Genomic DNA, 19,067 nt, shown 5'->3' with positions numbered 1-19,067 from the left:
CAAAACTTAATTTCAAAATCATTTTAAAAAATCTTTTCAAAACTTAATTTCAAAATTATTTAAAAAATCTTTTCAAAACTTAATTTCAAAATCATTTTAAAAAATATTTTCAAAACTTAATTTCAAAATTATTTAAAAAATCTTTTAAAAACTAGTTTCAAAATCCTTTGAAAAATACTTGAAAAACTTATTTCAAAATCCTTTGAAAAATACTTGAAAAACTAGTTTCAAAATCCTTTGAAAAACTTATTTCAAAATCCTTTGAAAAATATTTCAAAATCCTTTGAAAAATACTTGAAAAACTAGTTTCAAAATCCTTTGAAAAACTTATTTCAAAATCCTTTGAAAAATATTTCAAAATCCTTTGAAAAATACTTGAAAAACTTATTTCAAAATCCTTTGAAAAATACTTGAAAAACTAGTTTCAAAATCCTTTGAAAAATACTTGAAAAACTTATTTCAAAATCCTTTGAAAAATACTTGAAAAACTTATTTCAAAATCCTTTGAAAAATATTTGGAAAATTAATCCTTTGAAAAATACTTGAAAAACTAACTTGAAAATCTTGCTCCCCTAAATTTACTAGACTTACAAGAATATGGAATTAGCCCTGAAGAAAATGGAGATTTGAAGTTTGAGCATGCTCATACTTTAGGGCACTGATACCTGAACAAAACAATCTGGATAACTTAAAATCTATTTAACCTCATGCTTGGAATTAAAGACCAACTAAAAAAATAACCTAAATTAAACATTTAGTCACTCCCTCTTTATCAAAATTAAAAAAAAAAATCTAGCTAAGTTTTTCTAACTTTAGTTAGGTATGTCTTTCTAAAAACAACCAAGTCTCAAAAGTGGCTAAAGGCATCATTCGAAAGCATCCATATATTAGCCTTCTTCTACCTTCTCTCAAAAAGATTGTTTTTTTTTAAATCTTAAAACTTGCTTTCAACTGATTTTTGATATATGGCAAAGGGGGAGAGTAGAAGAAAATTCAAAGAATTAAAGAATTCAAAGAATTAAAGAAAATTGAAAGAAATTCAAATTTTAAAAAGTGAGCTTTTATTAAGGGGGAGTCTTTATATTAAGGGGGAGCTCTGCACTTAATTTAGCTCTGCACTTAACTATCATTATGCTTGTACAAAGAATTAAAGAATTAAAGAATTCAAAGAATTCAAAGAATTAAAGAAAATTGAAAGAAATTCAAATTTTAAAAAGTGAGCTTTTATTAAGGGGGAGCTCTGCACTTAATTTAGCTCTGCACTTAACTATCATTATGCTTGTATTTTCATGCTTATCTTTTAATGACATTATTTTCTTAACTTTGAATTTTTGTTGCCATAATCAAAAAGGGGGAGATTGTTGGTGCAGGAAGCATCCGACGATCGAACCTAAGTTTTGATAATGGCAAAGAGATTCAAAGTTAAGATTCTCTGTCATCTAACATGTTGAATGAGTGTTTCAGGAAAGTCCTAACTGTGGTTAGGCAGGTGAAAACCCTAGGGGGTGGTAACCCTAGGTCCTAGGGGGTGGTAACCCTAGGTGGAGTAAAGTCCTAGCTGCGGTTAGGCAAAGGGAAAACCCTAGGGGGTGGTAACCCTAGGTCATAGGGGGTGGTAACCCTATGCAGAAAGTCTTGGCAGGTCGATGGCTTCAGGCAAAATTCCTAGGGGGTGGTAACCCTAGGTGAAAAGTCCTGGTGTCGCGAACCAGGTGAAAGACTGGACTAGCCGGGGAAGCGGATGTCCAGCAGAAAGTCCGGAAGCATCGAGTGTCGAGAAGTCCAATCGATCCGGAGGATCGGCAATGTAAATCTCCTGAGTGGAGTAGGTGAGGACGCGTTCCCCGTAGAGGGAACAGTAGGCGTCGGGTCGACCTAGGGTTTCCGGTTGGAAACCCGAAGTCAGACTCGGATAGTCCAGAGACTGTCTATACTTCTTTTATAATGTTTATTGTGCTAACTTTGTGTTGCAGGATAGTGTTTGGGATTAACGCATCTTGCAGGAGCAAAGGAGCAACCTAAAGCCTCGGATGAACAGTGTCCGAGGCGCCTCGGGTGCAAAGGCTGACCTGGCTGCGAAGCACCATTGGAGGCGCCTTGGAGAAGGCAGAAGGCGCCTTGAGAGGGATATAAGACGCCTTGAATGGATGAAATTCGACCAGGTCAGTTTTGATCCATGCGGAAGACCAGGCAGCATGGAGGCGCCTTGAACAGCCTTCAAGGCGCCTTGAACACCCTTTATAAGGGGGTTTCGACCAGCACTTCAGACCAACGAATTCCAAGTGATCTTTCATCAACGTGCTGCTCCAAAAGACGCTCCGAAGTGCTGCTACAATTGCCCGACGACCCGAAGCTTCAGAATTAGCATTTCTTGTTGTCGGTATAATATTTATAGCTTTTATTTGTACTCATAATTGTAATCTTTTAATGAGCTTATAGTTGTTGCCCACCGGAAGCGATCAAGGATCGCGGGCCTTCGAGTAGGAGTCGATCAAGGCTCCGAACGAAGTAAAAATCCTCCTGTCTCTGTGTGCTTACTTTGTTTTATTCCGCTGCTTAATTACTCCGATAATTCTTACGATTCCGATAATCGAACAAGATAGCCACGAGCGCTATTCACCCCCCTCTAGCGCATCTCGATCCAACATGTTCATTCATTTTGGCCTTCAGATTAGGTTGTAGAGAATTGTGAAATGCAAGGGATTCAGTTTTCTTTGGGATTTCGGAATAGGCTGTACAGAATTAATTGTTAGAGGTAAGAGTAGTTTCAAGATTTTACCTTCTTCTTTGCATTACTGCCGAAACCTGCTTAAAAACCCTATGGCTCTATAAAGGTATAAGTTGTGAACAAGTTTTATATAGGTTTTATTCTTAGATTCTAGTAAGCTTAGTTTGGATGTGCAATTTGGGTGGTGCTACTAAATTGGCATGAACATAACAGCCTTTGCAATTTGCTGTGTATTAGGATTTGTGCAGTTCTCTGTTCATTCCTTTAAATATGCAATTCTAAACCCTTTGTTGCCAAGTAAACAGCAATGAACAGATTTAATTCGGGAAGTTTTAGTTGGATCCTTAGTAGCTAATCCATGCACGAAGTTTTGGTTTCCTGTGGAATTTTTTAGTGGGGGCTATTGATATGTTTGCCATACTGTCAGACTAGTTTGTCATAGATTTGTTTAGCATCACAGTTTTGGATATGTTTAATATGGCAGTTTAGATCTCCTTGTAGTGCAGAATTTTAGTGCAGTATAGATCTCCTTGTAGTGCAGAATTTTAGTGCAGTTTCTTTAAGTAACTTGTGCTTTAGCAAGTGCAGATCATATTCGAGTTTTCTTTTGTTTCTTTGCTACTGTACAGAACCTGATCTACCTTTTATTCCAAGCACGTAGTTAGATTTCTTTTTAAGTTTCTAGTTTCCCTTTGTGTTTACATTTGGTGTGAACAACAAGGTAGCAGTTCAGATTAATTGTTGAGTTTCTGTGGCTTATTTAGACCCTTGTATTATAAATTATTTAACATGCTATAGACCCTTTTTGTTGTTAGTTCCTTAACATGCAGTTTGGATTTCTTAGTTGTGTAGTTTAGTATTTTAGTTTAGATCTAGCAGATTTTTATAGATCTTAAAATGCAGATTTCTTTAGAGTAGATTTCTTTAGAGCTTATAGTGCAGTTTTCTACAGAATTTTAGTGCAAATTTTATTAAGTATTAGTGTGCAGATTTTATTAAGCATTAGTGTACAGATTTGAGGTTTAGATATGCTACTTTCATTCAAGTAAACAGATATGAGGTTTAGATATGCTACTTTCATTTAAGTATACAGATTTGAGGTTCTTTATTCTAGCATGAGGTTTAGATATGTTTTCTTGTTACACTCATTATAGGATATAGATTTGAGTTTCTCTATTCTAACATGAGGTTTAGATATATATTTCCTTGCTACCGTTTATTCCAGCAAGCTTCACATATGTTTGGAGTTAACTAGTTTAGTTTTCTTAATTTGAAGCATGCAGTATAGGTTTAAACCCAACAAGTTTTAGATTTAGTTTAAGCTTGTATGATATGCAGACTTTCATAAGTATTGCTTGCAGATTTTGATAAGTGTTTCATGCAGAACTCCAATCTTAGAATAGATTTTTGTTAAGCCTAGGCAGATTTTTGGTTTAAGCACTTCAAAGTTAGAATTTGCTTAAACATTTCAGTTTTTTTTTAAAGAAGTATTCTTTTAGAAGTGTTAACAAGTATAAGAAAGATAAAGAAAAGAAAGAAAAAGGCTAAGGCCTTAAGTAGATCCCAAAGTCAAGACTTTAGGGATTTTTGGCACACAAGGTGCTTATTAAAATACCAAGGCATTTAAAGAAGAAGTAATTAAGATAATAAGATATTTTACTTTGAAGAGGCTAGTACCCGACTTCCGAGGTTGTCGTTAAACAAATCCATGTGTTCAATTCCGATGTCTTGGCCCTGGTAGACCGAGGTCTGCTGTTTTAGGATTGGTGGCTCGCTACCCCAACCTATTAGGGAACGCGCATAAGATGGTACTACGCCTGGGCCCAAGAGAAGTTGATTATTATTTTGAAGTATTATAAGTATAAGTTTTTGAACAAGTCAAATTAGTTTCACATAAGTATAAAAGTAGTAAAGGATAAGTTTTAAACAAGTGACATAAAAGAATAAGTTTAGAACAAATGAATTAAGTTTCACTTTGTTTTTAAAATCAGCAAGATTAGTTTTATTTTATGCTAGCATGTTATTTAGATTAGCTTACTGTTCTTTGCTATTAGAAAAGCATGAGTAGCTTTACATGTTTAGCATCTCAGTATGTTTGTTTCTTTTACTAGTAGATGAGCATGAGTAGTTTTCCTTTTGAGCATTCAGTTTTAGTTTTTAATATATTCACATGCATATCGAGATTTTTGTGAGTTAGATAGCGCTTACTAAGCATTTTGCTTATAGTTTACATTTCCTCTTACTGCAGATAAAGGAAAGGAAAAGATTTAGCAAAGGAATGCGACAAGGTGGCGTGGATGGTGTGTGATGCCAGGACTATGGAAGTCTTGGGACTTAGTTTAAGAATTTGTTAGATTAATTCTGTATATAGGTTTATAAGAAAGTGTTGGAGTAAGAAGCTGTATTTTATTTTGTTTCCGCTATTCATTACACGCATGATTTGATTTTTATTAAACTGCGTGGTGATGTTATTTCTTTTGTGTGTTTGATATATGTTCCAGCCACCTGTGGCTGATATATATTATGTTTGTATCTCAGTTTAAGGTCACCGGTACAGGGGAGACTCTGTCGAAATTTTTCGGTAGAGACTCCTCGTGATTTCGATCATACCGGTTAAGTAGAGTTAGTAGTTAAGTAACGGTCATCCTTAGAGAGTAGTATAGTAGGGAGAAGGGTGGTCGTTACAACAACTTCTTTGGCTGCCTCAGAGGCTGCCACATACTCAGCTTCCATGGTTGAGTCTGAAATACATTTCTGCTTAAAACTCCTCCATGCTATGGCTCCACCTCCTAAAGTAAACACATAGCCTGATGTAGACTTACTATTGTCCCTATCTGATTGGAAGTTAGAATCCGTGTAACCCACAGGGAGCAAATCATCTGCTTGGTAAACTAGCATATAATCTCTAGTCCTTCTCAGGTACTTTAACATATGCTTTACGACAATCCAATGTCCCTGTCCTAGATTACTTTGATATCTTCTAACCATGCCCACGACAAAACAGTTATCCGGTCTCGTGCATAACATAGCATACATTAGGCTTCCTACAGCTGAAGCATAAGGAACTACCTTCATTTCTTCTATCTCTTTTGATGTCTTCGGAGACATCTCTTTAGATAAAGATACTCCATGCCAAAAAGGTAGAAAACCTTTCTTAGAGTCTTACATGCTAAAATGAGCTAGGATAGTATCGATATATGAAGCTTGGGATAAACACAACATTCTTTTCTTGCGATCCCTTATTACTTTGATCCTGAGAATATGTACGCATTCTCCCAAGTCCTTCATATTGAATTGCTTGGACAACCATGCCCTTACTTCGGACAACACTTTGATACTGTTGCAAACTAACAAAATGTCATCTACGTATAGTACAAGAAATACCACCATGTTTCCATCACACTTCTTGTATACACAAGACTCATCCGAACACTAAATAAATCCATAAGACTGGATTACTTCATTAAACCGGATGTTCCAAGACCTTGAAGCTTGCTTCAGTCAATAAATAGACCGATTGAGCTTACATACAAGATGCTCTTTGCCCTTTGCAATAAACCCCTCTAGTTGCTTCATATGGATGTTTTCTTCAAGACTTTCATTAAGGAAAGCTGTCTTGACATTCATTTGTCAAACCTCATAATCCATATGAGCAGCAATAGATAATAGTATCTGGATAGACTTAAGTATAGCTACTGGCGAAAAGGTTTCTCATAATCGATTCCCTCTTTCTGAGTATACCCTTTTGCAACAAGCCTTGCTTTAAAGTTTTCCACCTTCCCGTCTGTCCTTCTTTTCCTTTTATAGATCCATTTACATCCAATAGCTTTTACACTATTTAATGGTTCTACTTGCTCCCAGACTTTGTTAGAATACATAGATTCTATTTCTGAATTCATTGCTCTTTGCCAAGATGCTGCATCTTTATCTTGGAGTGTTTCGTCATATGTTCGGGGATCAAGTTCATGTTTACCTGGGATCAAGTCCGAAGACTCTCCCACAAATATGAATCTTTCAGGTTGCCTCACAACCCTTCCACTACGTTGAGGTACTGTCTGTAGTTGTGTATCATTTGTGATATGTGTTGCAGTTTCTTGTGATATTTCATCTTGCTCTGTTGGTACTAAAGTAGGCGTGTCCTCTCTCATTTCTTCTAGAACAATTTCACTCATGGTCTTGTGGTTTATTACATAGTCCTCTTCCAAAAATCGGGCATTCGTGCTAACAATGACCTTCTGATCTTTAGGACTATAAAACAAACCACCTTTCGTTCTTTTAGGATAACCTATAAACAGGCGAACTTCTGTACGAGATTCCAACTTATCAGCATCTCCCTTCAGCACATGTGTTGGACTGCGCCAAATCTGGACATGACTCAGACTAGGCTTACACCCATTCCACAATTCTGTGGGAGTAGAGGATATTGATTTAGAAGGTACCAAGTTCAGAACATACACTGTCGTTTCTAAAGCATATCCCCAGAACAAATTTGGTAATTCTGAATAACTCATCATCGATATAACCATTTTCATAAGAGTCCTATTCCTTCGTTCTGCCACACCATTCTGTTGGGGTGTACCAGGTGCAGACAATTACGATTAAATCCCAACCTTTGATAAGTAATTCCTAAACTCTCCTGAGAGGTACTTGCCACCCCGATCAGACCATAGTGTCTTAATACTTTTACCATGACGTTTCTCCACATCAGCCTTATACTCTTTGAACTTATCAAAGCACTCAGACTTACGGCGTAACAAGTAAATGTACCCATATCTCGAATAATCATCTATAAAAGAGATAAAATATTCGAAATCACCTCTCGCATGGATAGTCATAGGTCCACACAAATCAGAATGAACCAATTCCAACACATCTTTTGCTCTATACCCCTTGGCATTAAAAAGTATCTTGGTCATTTTTCCTTCCAAGCAAGATTCGCAGGTTGGAAAGTTTTCCAAACCTAATAAACCCAAGTGTCCATCGGCTATAAGCCTTTGAATCCTACTCAAGTTAATATGATCAAGTCGTAGATGCCAGAGATATGTTTGGTTCATTTTCGAAGGTTCCTTTCTCTTATTAGAATTAGAGGATATGTTATTAATTTCCATTTGTTGCTTTGCGAGAGTTATTGGATTTAGAGTATACAAATTACCAACTAATATACCAGAACAGATAATAACCCTATTTTTCTTGATAACCACTTTGTCATAAAAAGAAACAGCATATCCATCCAGAAAAGTTTAGAAACTAAAATTAAATTCTTTTTAAAACTTGGTACATAAAGACAATTTCTCAAAATCAAAGTTCTATTTCTATCAAATGATAAGTAGACATCTCCCATTGCAACAACCGCCACTTTCGTAGCATTGCCCATGTAGACGGTTATCTCTCCCTCATATAGTCGTCGGGTTTCCTGGAACCCCTGCAATGAATTGTAGACATGATCAGTGGCTCTTGTATCTACACACCAGGTACTGATAGATAACACCGTTAAACATGTTTCAACTACTAGAGAATAAGATATACCTTTATTCTTCTCTTTCCTACGAGGTCAGTCCGCCTTCTAATGTCCAGACTACTTGCAAATAAAGCACTTGCCCTTCGACTTCTTTATTCCTGCTTTTAGTCCAGTACCTATAGATCGATTCACTTTCTTTTTCGAGCCAGCTTGTTTCTTCTTCTTCTTCTTCTTGGCTTTCGACTTAGAAGTAGAAACATTTTCAGCAAAGTGAATTTGAGAATTATGACGAAATAACCCTTCTGCTGCCTGAAGTTTTGTCAGTAGTTCTGCCAATGAATAAATCTTTTTATTCATATAGTAGTTCAGGCGAAACTGCTCAAAACTTTTGAGTAGCGTTTGGAGAATAATATCAACCTAGGTTTCTCCATCGATTTCAGCTCCAAGGATTTGTATATTGTTCAAGTAAGGCATCATTTTGAGGATATGATCCCTTATGGGTGTCCCCTCTTACATGGTGGTTGTCATTAAGTTTCTCATAGCCTTTTGCCTAGCAGTCCGATTCTGGTGTCTAAAGAGTTCCTTGAGATTGTACATCATATTATAGGCAGTAGGCATGGACTGATACTGATGTTGCAACACATTTGACATAGAAGCCAAAATGTAACACCACGCCATCTCATCTGCCTTGACCCATTTCTTATGATACTCAATCTCCTTTTCACTAGAATCACTATTAGGCTGATTAGGGCAGACCTCTAATAGTACAAACTTATAGCCTTCAACAGTTAGGACAATGTCCAGGTTTCTTTTCCAATCTATGTAATTGGGACCAGTAAATTTGTTCTCTTTCAGAATAATAGCTAGTGGATTGAAAGTCATCCTAAGAATCACAAAATAAGTTTTGGTCAAAACTTTAGAATTTAGAATAATATTGAGTCCTCAAACAATATTATTTAAATTCACTAACACCTCAAAACACCATGAATTTTGTATGCCACGATAGTGTGGACGTATACAAATTCAAACATTTGTAAGAGGAGGTTTTACCCATTAATTTTATTCTTGTCAACCTAACTTTATGAAAAATAAAATTAATAGTTGGTATTTCTTCGATCACACAAATAATAGAAGTGACTCCAATAGAGAGGATACTATTAAATGCGTCTAAGTGTATACCATTACTTGATACTTAGTCTATTAAATAGGATTGTGCCCCTTCAAATGGAGAAGATCACACACTCTTAAATAATTTTCTATAATCATCCATAAAGGAAGTTTGATCTAGTGATCCGCAAACAAACTCATCTAATGTGGAGGAAGGCACTCAGAGCCAACGCGCAAGTTTGTTTGCATCACTTACAAACCAGTAATGGAGACCGTGGAATTTATTTATAAATCCCTCTCCCACTTAGTTATTTAATATGAGGATTTTAACATGTACAAACACACATCACAGCAAATAAAAGCAATAAATATGGAAAAACAATTTTCCAACTATTATGGTCTCTTCCATCACTGTCCTCTGTGTGCTGCCAACCCTAGCAGTCGTCAAAACTAACCGCCAGCCCTAGGGCTCATGTCGTCACATCCATCGAGCTTCCTTTTTTGCTGCGCCTCTAGTCCTCAAATAGCACCACTCCTCATAAGGATACGATCCGCGACAAAAATAAAATTTTACATATATCGATCCTATATTCCATAAAGGAATGTACATGAAGTCTAGATCGAACAAAATATAAAATCCTAAATCTAATACAACTCCTGCTGTATTTAATAAATATAATCATGCACACACATAAAGTTCCCTTGACATGTCCGAGGGTCCAATCACACACAATCACAATAGGTCATAATAGTTAGAGCCTGCAACCATAGAGTTAATCTATTTGCACATCCTACTATTATCCTGCTTAAAATATGTATGACATGTGAATAATTAAACTAAAAACCAAACACACAGAGGTATAACCTAGCTCTGATACCAATTGTTGGTTGCTACTCGGAATACCATTCTAGTTCCTCTGTACAAAAATTTTGTACAAGCATAGAGCTATCCTAGCTACCCATGTGCTCTACTGAAGTTAAATTTGGATTGTAAACGATGCTTAACATTATTAATCCAAATTGTCCTTCAGAAGTTAAACTTGGATTGGAAACGATAGTTAACATTTTACTCCAAGTTTTGCCGATGTGATCTTCCTAAGTTAAACCATATTATAGAAGTTATCAAATATCTATTTCAAAGATCGGCTTCCAAGTTAAACATGGCGAGGCACTAGGCCTTCTTGGGTATGAGATCATCCACCACTTTCTAGACAAAGCCTCACAAAGAAATCAGATATTTAACTTCTTGCAGTAAATATGAATGCTAGGGGCTTAGCTTACAAGTCCTTAGGCTAGGGAAGGGTTATTTTGTAGCACTACATTTTATTGTGATGATGTTCCTTTTTTGTTTTGTTAGTATATAATAAACACTATCTTTTATATTTTGTCTGTCTCATAGAATCATTAATTTTTACTTTTAATTTTGAACTGTGGGTTGATCTGTCTCAACCTTGTGCAATATGTTATATCATCTATAGTTACATAGTTGCTACAACACAAGTTTGTCATTATAGTAGCTATTATTCAGTAGCAACTACAACACAGCTAGTCTGGATTAGCTACTACTATAGCAGCAAATTATAATTTGAATCATAATACATTAAAATATATCAAACATGTGAACTATACTACTGGATAGAAACAATGATAACAAGACAAATATAAATGTCTAAGCTTCTTAAGTAATTTGTTCAAAAGTTATTACATCGTGGAAGATTTTATACCAGAAGACCTATAAACACTACAACTTTAAATACCATATCTAATCTTCATCACTAATTTGTAGAGAATCTAATTGTCAATCTATCTCTTCAAATGCATCTTTCAGTTTTTAAATTTGTCAATCTTCGATAGTTTTCTTTCTGATTTTTAACTTCATATTATATTTGAGGATACACATGAACTTTCTTTTCCTCTCGATGTAATGGAGATATTCTCTCAATTTTTATCATTGTAGGCTTCAAAAGCTCTTATTGCATCCTATTTACTCTCGAAGGACTAGTGTATAACCCCCTTAAAATGATTAACATGTGTAGATGCTTCTATTTAAGTGTCATAAACACCCGGCTGACGTCTAATAAAAATAACATATGTTTTCCCCTATATTAATTAAATAGATCATTTAGAACACGTATAAACAATATATATTATGAATAAAGGAAATTATAACTTTAAATGAAATGACTTACCAAATAGCTACTACACATTGTAGAAGTTAATTGTCTAGGTAGCTACTACAACGTGTAGCAACTAACTTTTCAAGTAGTTGTTACACGTTATAGCAACTAACTATTGAAGTAGCTGCTATAATATGTAGCACTTAGTTTTTGTACATTGTAGTATAAATCTTAATAATATATTAGGATTAGTGATAATTAAGGCTTAAAATGATTTTAAATAATTATTTACCAAGTTGATATACATAACAAAAATATTTTTAGGGATACTATCTACTAGAAAATATAGCTGCTACAAAAATATTATATAAATAAAAAAAATTTAATTTTATAAACAAACCATATTCACAATGAAAGAAAAGATTATTTGCCAAATTATTTTTAATAGGGTTTATGATACAACGACACAACATACAAGTTGTAGCTGCTAAAATATGTATCAGATAGTTGGGCAGTTAGCTTCTACCAGTTGATAACTAACATTTTAATGTATCATCAAGATTATCACTAGGATATGATGTATTTCTTCAATAGAATTTAACAGTGAATCGGAGAACTTCTTGTCTTATTGTATTGTAGGTGAAGATGTGTGAACATTGGCATCTAATTTAACTTTTTTAGACTACCACCATGACATTCCAAGAATATGCTAGTCTACTAGCTGATCACCCTTCTTATCTTTTCCATTTACCTCACATAGTGGTGGGAAAAGTTTGGCCGATCAGATCAACAAAAGAGGCTTCTTGAAATTCATAGAGGCACACAGTCTTAGCGATGAAAGAATCGAACATGGAAGACACACAACCAGATTTCGGACAAAGATATTCCTTTTTGAACCTAAAACTAGCTGCATACAGCCATATGAAAGCTTACAATACACCGTAGATGATAACATGACTGCCTTGTCATTTTCATTTTGGGAGGAAGAGACAATACCAGATTCTAGACAAAGAAGGTGAATGCCTTGAAAGGAATGATGAAGGTGGTGTAGGGAAGATGGCGCCATAGTTATGCTACTCGTAAAAGTGTCAAGAAAGGAAGAATGACAGAGTAAGTGAGAAGGTTCGTAAAAGAGTGATGATGTGGAAGCAATAATGAGAAGCGTCTCTCTGTGACACCATCATTTTATAGGAAAATAAGGTCGTTATAAAATACGGGCATAGGAGTTTTAGGCACCCATAATTGCCCACTTGCCCTTATAGAAAGTCAAATTTTTCTTGTGTTCACGAGCCATGATTTATAACAGGTATGAGTTAGCATTCTATGAAAGTGACACATCAATAAACTGGAGTATGTAGGTCTCCATTAAAATATTAATTTATGAGTCATCATATATTAATCGGTATCAACTAGCCGCTACAATGTGTATCAGCTAATGTAAGGTAGCTACTATAATGTGGAGCAGCTATTGTAGGATAGCTACTACATTATGTAGTAACTAGTATCAGATAGCTGCTACAAGTTGTTGCAGCTACCCCATTAATAGTTGATATAAGTTGTAGTAGTTACAGATTAAATCATAAAATATTAAAATGTATCAAGCATACGAACTATAATACTGAATATAAAAAATTAAAACCCACACAAATATAAATGTCTATTAACTATTTGGTAGCATCTAAGTAGGTAACTTGAAAAGACTTACCATCGGAATTGTGTTTGTGGAAAATGATGTTTGACAAGTTTTCTGCAAATTATAGACCCTAAAAATTGTAAGAAAATGTTGTTTGGATTGCGAAGTAACTACTACACCATTGTAGCAGCTAACCGTCGAAGTGGCTGCTACAATGTTGTAATAACTAACATCCCAAGTAGCTACCAGTTTGCCACAACATTGTAGCATCTAACATTCCAAATAGCTGATATAATGTTGTAGCAGCTAACATTCCAAGTAGTCGATACAACATTGTAATAGTTATCTGTTGAAGTAGCTGCTACCATATGTAGAAGCTAGTTGCCAAAGTAGCTGCTATACGTTATAGCAGATAGAGAAAGAATTAAGACTTTAATTTAAATGTCTTAGCCTCGAATGAAATGTGGGAAATTGAAGCTCCCCAACTTGGTAAGTTTGTTGCAAATTATACAACTACAATAAATATAAGGCATTATTTAAAATAAAAAGATTAATAACGTTGTAAGATAGTACGTTGTAGGCTTCAAAAGCTCTTATTGCATCTTGTTTATTTTGGATCGCGGCGGCCAGCTAGAAGGGGGGTTGAATAGCCTGCAAAAATAAAAATACAAAAATCCTTCTCGACTTTTCTTAAACTAACACTTGTATAAAATAACTAAGCAGAAAGAAACTAAAGAAAGAGGCACACAGAGATTTACTTTGTTACAACCGAGTAAGTTGTTAATCCAAGGAAAGTGTAGCACTAAATATCTCCTTCAGGCGGAGAAGCCTCTTACAGCAATGAAGTGCAAAATAGAGAAGCTAAACTACTAATAAAGTGCACAAGTGTTGAATGAATGAATTGCTTGGATCGTTGATTTAAAAGCTTCTGGACCAAGGCTATATTTATAGCCTTGGTCGGGGCACCCCGAAGGGGTTCCGGGCGCCCTTGGAGGATAAAACTTTATCCCCCAACGTTCAGATCATGATAGACACGATCTTGGTCAAAGTTCAGGTCCGGGCACCCCGGGATATTCCTGGCACCCGAAATGGTTCCGGGCGCCCGGAGTCATAAAGTTAACACCGATTTACTTTTTTATCCGAGACCTCTGCTCCGGTTCAGTTTACCTCGGTTCGGGTCTTCAACTCCGGATCCACTCGCTTGGGTGATCTCGGCCATCCGGAAAAGGGCTCTGATCCTGTCCGAATGCTGAATCAACGGACGCTGGGCACGTGGCGCTCCCCGGCTGCTGACGTGGATCTTCGACTGGTTGCACGATCCTCCGGCGAACCTGCACAGAAGTCGGGCAAGGAAGGGGTTCCCGGCGGCGACCCTCCGACGCTCAAGTCAGACAAGCAAGCAGCGAAAAAGGTGGCTCCAAAGGTCTTGAACGTGTACCTCCAGCGAAGTATAAGGTTCTTTATATAGAGCGGTGCAAGAGCTCACGCACGTCCACCGAGGTGCATACGTGTCCGCAGCCCATAATTCGGTATGTGTCTGTCAGAAAGCTTACCTGACGCCATACCGTTACAGTCCAAGCACGCCTTCGATGGGACAATAGAACACCTCGTTGTCAGACTTGGAGTATGGCCTAGCCATAGGACTTGACAACTGTCATAAGATGTTCTTGTCCTTCTCTACCCACCACAAGCCGGGGCGTCCGTCCGGCCGATTGGACAGGGAGTCCGCCCGTCCGGCCCTCATCTTATGCGCCGTCCGGACGGCACTCACATCTCGTCCGGCCTGCCGTTTGCATCGATATGCTGGATAGATCCTCGGTGAAGTGCTGTGGGGACTGCTAGCAGTATGCCACCTTGTCTTCGGCCTTCCGCTCTGCTCTTCGCTACTGTTCAATCGAGCGCCGGAACCCCGACTTCTGTCAGGGCGCCTTTTGCCATCGGTTATTCATCGGTCGGCCGGCTGGGAGGTCGGCCCATTCTTCTCCGGTCGGCCATCTGGCCTTTTGACTCCCGCGTGGCATTGACCCCCCCAGAATGGGGGTCCCCTGTTCTAACCACCGGATCACTTGCCTCCCCTCAAGTCTAGTCGAAGGAGGCGAAATCCGACTGACTGGACTGCCGATCTGACTGGACAATGGCCGCTACACTAGTCCGCTCGGCCAGGCATAGAGGTACTCATCCGGTAGGCGGTGTCTTGCTCGTGCCTTGTATTCCCTTGAAATCCCTATCAAATCCTTTCCCTTACTGCCAATCACGTGCGCTGCGCACGGTAAGGTGCGCTCATTAAATGCGACCTGTGTCCTGCTGGCATGTGGCAATCCTGCTCTTGTCAGCGTATGGCGGTGGCGTCACCTCCGATGGGACATCCGCCGTTTGAAATGAACGGCCGGATGATGGCCTCGTTCTTCACTACCTGAATCAGACGGTGGAAATTGATTGCGACCGTCATTATAAAGCTTCCGACTTCTCCTCTTCGCCGCACTTTGGCTTCATCGATCCGCGACGCCCCACTGCTCCTTTCTTCTCCAGCGACCTCGCTTCTCCGAAGACCTCGAAGCCCCTTTCGATCTTCCCTTTTGCTCGTAAGCCTTCCTCTTCCTCGCTCCTTCCTTCTTTTTTTCTGTTTGCTATCCCCTTCAAATCCACCATCCTGTTCGAACTTTTCTTTTTGCCCTGCATCTCTTACTGCTTTTCGCCCATGACTAGTACTTCACAGTCGACCGGCGACGCTCCTGGTCTCTGGTACACGACCATGGATAGCCGGTTCGACGAGGAGGACGCACTGCGCCTCGCTCGAACTTATGACCTCCCTTCCGACCACCATATTGTATTAGCCACCCCCGCCGACCCGCCACATGAACCGCCGCCCGACACCGTTCTTTTCTTTCGAGACCAATTTTTGGCCGGGCTACGCTTTCCACCCCATAAATTTTTCTTGCAAGTTTGCAATTATTTTCGCATCCCGCTCGGCCAACTGGTCCCGAACTCCATTAGGCTGCTGAGCGGGGTGGTAGCTCTCTTTAAATTGAACAACATCCCATTAGACCCCAAAGTGTTCCATTACTTCTACTACCCCAAGCAAGCCGAGTGGGGAACTTTTGTTTTCCAATCTAGAATAGGTTTCGTCCTTTTTGATAATATGCCGAGCTCCAACAAACATTGGAAGGAGCACTTTTTCTACGTGCGTTTCCCCGAGCCACCTGCCTTTCGTATCAAGTGGCAAATGGCGATGCCCGCGCAACCGGAGCTCGGCAAGTTTAGAGGCGATGCGGCCTATCTTCATGCAGCCGATCGGCTGGTCGGCCAGCGTTATCACATCGACAAGCTGCTCCTTCCGGGAGTAATGTATCTATTCGGCTTGTCTTCCGTCCCAGCCGATCTGCTTTGCAGCATGAGTAAGTTCTCATATCTTCCCGTTTCTTTTGTTCTAACTGATTTATTCTTTGCTTCTGCAGCTGAAGTCATGTGGCGCGCCAAGGCTACCGATCGGCTAAAATTGAGAGCCGCTGAGATCGAGGCGGCCAAGAATAAGGAGGTCGCCGAGCGGGGCTTGGCTTCAGCTGATCCGGCCGGCGAAGAAGGTGAGGGGACTCAGGATGTCCCCGAAGCCTTAGACGCTCCTGCTTCTCACGACGAGGTCGCGAGCGACATAGAACCCTCTACTCAAGTCGAGGTAGAGGGTCGTTCGGCCGACGACGTTCCCCTGGCAACTCGGAAGCGCAGACGGCCAGAATCAGCATCTATACCCACTCCATCTGATGAGCCACAGTCCGAGCGGGGCGATGAGGCTCTAATATTATCCGGGACAGTTTCTATAGAGAGTACCCCGATGTCGCGCGGCTCTCCAAGGGCTACCTCTGAGGTGCCGCCCTCCAGTCCTCCCCGAACTCTGCGGCGTCTTAAGCGGTTGGGTGACTGTCCTTCTTCCTCCACCGATGAGCCATCCGGTAAGGCCGCTGCTTCTCAGGGTGATCCGAGCGGCCCCAAATTGATAAAAACCATCTTGCGCCTCCCTTCGGAAGAATACATGACGGTCGCTGATCGGCCGGTGGTCCCCGAGCAGCAAATCACACTCACGGGTCCCCTCGCCAAAGCTTGGGAGGATGCTCGTCTCCGAATCGCCATGATGACTCCTAGTCAGCTCGGCGACAGCAATCTACAACATGCGACCGGGGTATGTTGTTTTGCTTTGTTGGTTATTTTGGATCGAACTTCTAACTTGTTCATATCCGTCCGCAGAACTGGGTGGAGCAGATTGCCATCAGCAATCGCCTAGCCGAACTGGAGGACGAGTTGAAGAAGCACAAGGCCGCGGGGGACAGCAGATAATCGACGGCCGCTCTGGAGAAGGCCAAAAGGCTGCTGGAAACCGAACGGGGTAAATCCTCCGGCTTGGCGAGCGAAGTGGCCCGCCTCGAAGCCTTGGTCAAGCAGCGGGACAAGGAAGTAAAGACCGCGACCACCCGGAAGCTTAAAGTCATCGAGGATATGGACCTGATGAAGGTGGAGAACCGGGGAGTAGAGTAGCGCATCAAGGAACTGGATGCCCTCCTGGCCACTAAGAAGGAGAGCCGCTCGGCCGATCTGCTCAAATTTGAAGCAGACTTGAAGGATCTCCACGCCGCCAACGATACTTCCCGAGCCGCGCTCAAAGAGTATCAGGATGGGGAGTCGGCCCGTTCTGACGAAGTGAGGAAGGAATTTGTCCGCTCGGACGACTTCGGAGAGAAATTCACCGACAAGATTTCCCTCACTTTCAAAGAGGGGATCAAGGCGGCGGTGGATTACTTGAAGGCTAAAGGCCACCTTCCCTCTGAGCTGACAATCCCCCCAGAGGACCTGTCTACCGTGATGGGTGTCATTCCTGATGCTCTTTTTGATTTTGACGCGTGAGGAGTGTTTTCTATCAACTTTTTTGTATCCTTGCCGTTCGACACAACTTATTTTTGCTGTAATTTCGTTTGTTTGCCCAGCGTTTGGCGTAAATAGATCATCTTTCTGTTCTTGCAACTTTTGTTTTGGCAAGAAATTTTTCCTTCGTCATGTTCAAAGTGTTCTTTAAAACTCCTCCGCTCGGCTTCATACTCTAACATGAGCTTAAGCCGATTGTTTTCAAAAAATGCCTTTCGCCATGCGATTGCATAGCCGCTCGGCGCGCGAATGTCATTCGTTCACGCGCTCCCATCCTTAATTCTTATTAACCATCTTTTGCTTCGCACCTTACCTCAAAGGGGTTTTTCATCTATTTTTGCTAAGCGAGCCGCTCGGCCGTATGTTGGCCTTAAAGAACAGGCTCTGTCGTCGATCGGCTCTTACCGCCGGAATGTATCACGTGGATGGCTATCCGGGCTCGTCTCTCGATATTTAACGTCGGAGCTCGACGGTCTTCCGCCGGAGGGTTTATAGACGCCTGCTCGTCTCTAACGTCGGAGCTCGGCGGCCTTCCGCTCGGAGGGTTTATAGACGTCGGCTCGTCTCTCGATATTTAACGTCGGAGCTCGACGGCCTTCTGCTCGGAGGGTTTATAGACGCCGGCTCATCTCTCGATATTTAACGTCAGAGCTCAACGGCTTTCCGCTCGGAGGGTTTATAGACGCCGGCTCGTCTCTCGATATTTAACGTCGGAGCTCGACGGCCTTCCGCTCGGAGGGTTTATAGACGCCATCTTGTCTCTCGATATTTAACATCGGAGCTCGACGGCCTTCCGCTCGGAGGGTTTATAGACGCCGGCTCGTCTCTCGATTTTTAACGTCGGAGCTCGACGGTCTTCCGCTCGGAAGGTTTATAGACGCCACTGCGTCTCGATTTTTAACGCCGAGCTCGGCGGTCTTCCGCTTCGGAAGGTTTATAGACGCCGCTCGTCTCTCGATTTTAACGTCGGAGATCGGCGGTCTTCCGCTCGGAAGGTTTATAGACGCGTCGGCTCGTCTCTCGATTTTTAACGTCGGAGCTCGGCGGCCTTCCACTCGGAGGGTTTATAGACGCCGGCTCGTCTCGATATTTAACGTCGGAGCTCGGCGGTCT

The sequence above is a fragment of the Zingiber officinale genome, chromosome 5B (genome assembly GCF_018446385.1).
Source record: "Zingiber officinale cultivar Zhangliang chromosome 5B, Zo_v1.1, whole genome shotgun sequence".
Lineage (NCBI taxonomy): Eukaryota > Viridiplantae > Streptophyta > Magnoliopsida > Zingiberales > Zingiberaceae > Zingiber > Zingiber officinale.
Note: the sequence above shows the minus strand (reverse complement) of the source record.